At 43.0% G+C, this 6128-nt stretch overlaps 1 non-coding gene across 1 annotated transcript; it reads right to left on the bottom strand.

Moving 5' to 3' along the window:
* Nucleotides 1-5805: 5805 nt before the first annotated feature.
* On the bottom strand, nucleotides 5806-5912 carry LOC126078630 (U6 spliceosomal RNA). Its single transcript, XR_007518114.1, has one exon. It is a non-coding gene; the product is annotated as a U6 spliceosomal RNA (small nuclear RNA).
* Nucleotides 5913-6128: the final 216 nt, after the last annotated feature.

Raw genomic sequence — 6128 nt, 5'->3', positions numbered from 1 at the left:
TTGTTATCAAGGGGCATGGGGACCCGAATCATGGGGACTTCATGTGTGCAAAAAAAAGGGTTTTTAAGATTGTGAGGCTATTACCTTTCAGAAGGGGATCTATAGACTTTTCTTCCCAGGTGCCCCTGGGTTGGTTTGAACTGCCAACCTTTTGGTGAATAGCCCAGCACTTAACCATTTAGGCCACCCAGGCAGTAGTTAGAGGCTGGGAATATCCAGGAGAGAGAAGAGTGATCCTGAACTCTCCTGCCTGTTTCCTGGGATGTGAATGATGCCACTAATAGCCACTAAATACAATTTTTTTTTCTCTTTTATGAGTAATCTGTTCATTTTAGAAAATACAAAAAATAGAAGAAAAGCAAAAATTACCATTACCTCCAAAGATAGTCTTTGCAAGTATCAGGAATGGAAATGACACTTTTGGAGGTGGCTGGGGAGGTAATGATGGGGTGTTGGGTTGATTATATCAGTCAGAATGGGGGCATCTGGCTCCATTCCCCCAGGCTACTTGGGGCAGTTGGCCTCCTTGGTGGGTGTCCCTCATCACCTAAATCAGTAGCGAGATTGGAGCAGAAGGCCGAGATGGTTCAGTCTGACTTCATTCTTGACCTCATCCAAAGTCATCACTGAGTTCAAGAACCCAAGGTCCCACAAAATGAAGAGGGCCAGAGAAGGTAAGAAATCCACAACGGGATAACCCACACTGGGATCTGGGCTTGATTAAGATGGAACTTTTGTATGCTTTGAAGGTTTTGATAGCACAGAAGTGCCACAATGGAGTGAGAGAAGGTGGGAGAGAGAAAAAAAATGAACCCTGAGGATTCCTGCCTGCAAAAGGCTGGGAATGGGGGATTGGAGGCTCAGCGGGAGGGCAACAAGTGGCCGGGCTGGAGGGGGGGAATCTAGAGGCCCAGACGGGGGGGCTCAAACATTTACTTCAGTGAAATTGCATATGAGGTTTCAGCAGAGTCTGACAGTATTGGATTTTACCCAAGTCTGTGATCCTGGAAACCTCCCCACCCCCTTGTGTGTCCTGGAAAAGGGCTGACAAGGCAGCACTGACATCCCCCACAGTTTGCTAAACTTCTGGCAGCTTCTTCCTGACTCAAGCCCCTGACCCCCTTTCTCCCTGGCTCCCACAGAGTCTAGATGGAGCATGTTCCTTTTGCCTTTCTCAGTAAACTCAGGAGCGAGCTCCAAGTAGTCCCCACACGCCATCACTGAATCTCCCTTAAGGACTTTCAGTGCTTCAGAATTTTCCACAAGCTTACTTCAGACTTTAAAGCCCCCCCCCCCGCCAACCTCTGTTTCAGAGAGTAGGAACTCAGACTTAGTTCTGGTCTCTCTGCTTGCCCCCTCCATTAAAGCGGCCTTTCCCTTTTTCTCTTAGTCCTTTCTCCCATTGTGTTTTTCCCCCTTCTTAATATAATTCTTTTTGAATGAAGTAATACTTGCCTGTTTTAACATTGTCTCATGTATTTTTTTTCTCTGACAGGTCATAGATGAGGTTTAATAAATCCACTGCTCTCTACTTTAATAAACCCACAGCAAATAACTGCAAGAGAATCAAAAACAGAATACCCAGCAAAGGACCATGGAGGAAATTCACCAGCAGGACAATCCTGAGGTATCTTTTATTAATTAGTTTCAAAGAAGAATGAAATTTAATAACCCAATTCTAGGCAGAGCTCCAACATGACTCAAGTGTTTTCTAACACCATAAATGAAAGGGTTTTGCTTACTGGGAGAAGTTCCTAGGAAGGGCTTTATTAAATACTTTGTTATGGAAACAAGAAATAATTCCAATTTAAGAGTGTTTTTGCTTCTACAGGGATACCGCAGGATGATTCATTGATTTCTTTGTGCTTTTATTAAAAGTATCCAAACTTCACTCCCTTCATGTGAAACGCTTCTTACTTTCCTCTTTCCAGGGTGCTCATCTGTTTGGGGGATTATTCTGAAGCCCCAGCCACTTCATTCCCCTTGAGTTCTGCCTTTGTCATGTCTGGTGCCTGCTGCCCAGGGATGGAGAAAAACATTAGAAAATAAGACTCAGCATAAAGCAAACCTGCATCAAAGAGTACAGGCACCATGTAAGGAGGAAAAACAAAATAGAAAGACGAGAGGGAAATGCACTTCTGACAATTCTAGTATGTAATTGTAGGACATCTGAAAGTGAATAAGGCAGACTGAGGATTTGAGGGTAAACAGGGGTTTTTATTTGTTGCAGATTGCAGATTATTGAGCTGAGGTAGACTTTAGAGTTAGTCTAAGCATGTCACTCTACAAGTAAGCAAACTGTGAGCAAGAGGAGTTCACCGTATGGGGGACCTCACGTGATGTGTGTGGGGTCTTCTCTGAGCCTACATGGTGCATTCTAGTTTCATCCCGGAAGAAACTGCAGCAGCACCTCTGATGGCACTACAGGTGGAGGGACAGCTCTCTCCACACAAGGCAGGGGTCAGAGGAGGAGACACTATGAACACTGTCTCTGTGGTGTCTTGCCCAGACCCTGAAGTCCTGTTTACCCATGGAGGAGGCTGAGGAATCAAGGACCCCTGGGTGTCCAGTGCCCAGCAGAGCCTGAGCCATGAGGGGGTGCAGGGAAGCAGCTACAGGAACTGCATTTAAACTTCTCTTTGTTCCCAATGACTCAAGGTCAGTTTTCAGAGCACTTAGTCTCCTCATTTACAAAACTAGAATTCAGGACTCTAATAATCCTCTTGGGTTATCCCAAATCATGGAATTGAAAACAGTTGCCTTGAAAGCAAAGAATCCTACGTAATCCTTCAATTTTCTACTTTTATGGGCCTTATGTCTGAGCTTATCCCAGACCAAATGATGCCTATAACCCACAGGAGACGACACAGGGAATGGTGGATCCTGTGTCCATGGAAGGTGACTTGGAACGTTCAGAGACAATGGGTTGATTCAGGTGTAATGTTCTTAGCAGGATACTGAGAATTGTGCCCTGAAATCACAGAAATAGTGGGCAGAAAAGATGGGAGAATATGGATTCTGTAGGCTTTTGGTTTAACTTTAAACTTCCTATATATTTTATTCTTTATAAGTTTTGTATAGAAGACCTATTGCAAAGCAAATGTAGAACTTTTTTGATTGTACATAGCAGTACAGGTGGTAGAATTCTCCATCTATATTTATGGAAACTGCTATACTAGGTATGATAAGAACTCAGTTAAGTCTGTGGCTTATTTATTTCCATAAATGATGGACTCCACACCCACTCTTCATTTATGCCATCCTTGTGAAATCTATTAAAAGTTTGATGGTCACTAACTTTATCCCATATTTGCAGGATGTCTGGGAGGTGTAGGATACACATGAGACTCCTGGTTCCCAGGTTGGGAAGGAGAGACTAGTCTTCCTTCTAATTGCAATTTCCAAAAAACACATGGATGCTGCCGTCTCATGGAAATGAAAAAAAAAAAAAACCTAAACTTGTTGCCATTGAGTCAATTCCAAATCATAGCAACACTATAGGACTGAATAGAACTGCCCCAAAGGGTTTCCAAGGAGTGCGTGGTGGAATTGAACTCCTGACCTTTTGTTTAGCAGTCACAGTACTTAGCCACTATGCCACCAGGGTTTCCATCAGATGGATATAGGTATGGACTATTATCAATTGTGTACGGAATGATTTTTGTCTTTAAAATTTTTTAATCAAAATGTGCAAATTCTTGACAGGAAGGCAAATTCTTGATTGGGATACACATACATTTCAATTCCTTTATAGCATCATTAAACTAAGGTATGTGTTAAGTAGATAGCTGAAGCTTTGTGTCCTTTCTTTGACAATACTGAGCTTTATTCACTTTCTGTTCTTGTTGCCTTGAGATTTTTCTATTCAGGGACTTCTCTCCTTTTGCAAATTCAGTTCAGACCTGCTGAAATTTTACAACAAAATTTATTCAATTCACATGAGTAGTCTGTGCTGTTTCTGGAGCACTTCCCAGAATTATTTTTTGTCTATTTGTTGAACAAACATCTATCAGGTGCACCCTGAGATCTAGGCACCTCATAGTGCCAGAAATGTAGGGTCAAATACTGCACAGCTCTGCTCCTCACACTCCCTGTCCCCAGGCTCAGTCACAGGGACTAATGAGATGGATTCCCCAGCCTCCCCCCAACCCACCACGGAAACCTGTCAGGGAGCAAGAACCACTTGCATGGAGGGGTATGTCATTTCAGGAAGGTGCTGTTTGGCTGGAACCTAGTGAGTCTGTGTGTGGGGGGCGGTTTGGGTGGGGGCGGGGAGGGAGAGAAACAGAGAGAGGGAAAGAGACCGAGACAGAGAGATGAGAGAAACAGAGCAAGACAGACAAGGGAACAGAGAGAGACAGAGAAACAGAGAGAGACAGAAAAAGAGAGAGAGAGAGGGACAGAGGAAGACACAGAAGCAGAGAAAAGGAGAGAAAAAGAGTTGTTATTAGGTGCCGCCGAGTCGGTTCCGATTCATAGTGAACCTATGCACAACAGAAGGAAACGCTGCCCGGTCCTGGGCCATCCTTACAATTGTTGTTATGCTTGAGCTCATTGTTGCAGCCACTGTGTCAGTCCAGCTTATTGAGGGTCTTCCTTTTTTCTGCTGACCCTGTACTCTGCCAAGCATGATATCCTTCTCCAGGGACTGATCCCTCCTGACAACATGTCCAAAGTATGTAAGATGCAGTCTCGCCATCCTTGCTTCTAAGGGGCATCCTGGTTGTACTTCTTCTAAGACAGATTCATTTGTTCTTTTGGCAGTCCATGGTATATTCAACATTCTTCACCAACACCACAATTCAGAGACGCATTTCTTCTTCGGTCTTCCTTATTCATTGTCCAGTTTTCACACGTGTCTGTCAGTTTGTCGTACTGTGGGGGCTTGCGTGTTGCTCTGATGCTGGAAGCTATGCCACCAGTATTCAGATACCAGCAGGGTCACCCATGGAGGACAGGTTTCAGCTGAGGTTCCAGACTAAGACAGACGAGGAAGAAGGACCCGGCAGTCTACTTCTGAAAAGCATTAGCCAGTGAAAACCTTAAGAATAGCAGCGGAACATAAGACAGTGAGAGAGACACAAAAACAGCATAGACGGGTTCTTCAAAGACTGACATCGAATGCAGTCGACCGTACAGAGCATCCAACTCACAATGCTATGAGGCAAATAAATTCAGTGGACTTTACAATTTCTCTTCACTACAAATGTTGGCCAATGTAAAGTGTAAAGTGCCCCAAAGAGTCTGAATTTGCTGTGTTGTCCATGTAAAGAAACCTGCTTTCGCACTCACAGGCACGACAGCGCTGGTAGTTAGTCTGGGCTGGCTGCTGCCCTTGCCCTTCATAAACTGGATGGTGTTGGGTTTGCATCACACATGCAGTTTTGTGGTCGCTAAATTCTCTTGAGTGTGTTTTCTTATGACTTGTAGGCACTTTTCCTTTGAGAGCTTGGGGTTTTGAGGGCCCTTGTGCTCCTTGGGTGTTTACTTGGGGATTTAATGGTTCTTCAAAGACTGACATCGAATGCAGTAAAAAAAAAAATAATAATAATTAATAATATTTTATCATGTTTTAAGTGAAAAATTTCACAGCAAATTAAGTTTCCATTTAACAATTTTTATACAAATTGTTCTATGCCTTTGGTTACAATTTTCACAATGTGTCAGCAGTCTTATTGTTTCCACTCTGTTTGTTCTATTTCCATTGATCTAGCTTCCCTTCCCCTTCCAGAGACTGGAGAAACCCCGTACTATGGCCCCTAGACACCCTTTTAGCTCAGTAATGAAGTTATGAGAAAGAGAAAAAAAAATATGGAAAACTTCATGAATTTGTGAGTCATCCTTGCTAAGGCGCCATGCTAGTCTTCCCAGTATTGTCACAATTTTAGTATATATGATGATGAAGTGAGTACAAACCATTTTCAAATTTACTTTTACTTTTAAGTATCTTTTTCTGTCTTTTAGTAGCTGTCAGAGAACTTTCAAAACCACAGGTAATAGGGCTTGTTTAAGCAAAAAGAATTTTATCATGTATGATTATGAATTTGAAATAAGTCATCAAAATTGAAAATAAATTTACAACAGCTAGGTAAATAAATGGGCCCATGTCCTTCTTTTCCACTGTGGAT

This window comes from Elephas maximus, chromosome 6, assembly GCF_024166365.1.
Source record: "Elephas maximus indicus isolate mEleMax1 chromosome 6, mEleMax1 primary haplotype, whole genome shotgun sequence".
In the NCBI taxonomy this organism is placed as follows: Eukaryota; Metazoa; Chordata; class Mammalia; order Proboscidea; family Elephantidae; genus Elephas; species Elephas maximus.
Note: the sequence above shows the minus strand (reverse complement) of the source record. Positions and strands in the feature narration are given on the sequence as shown.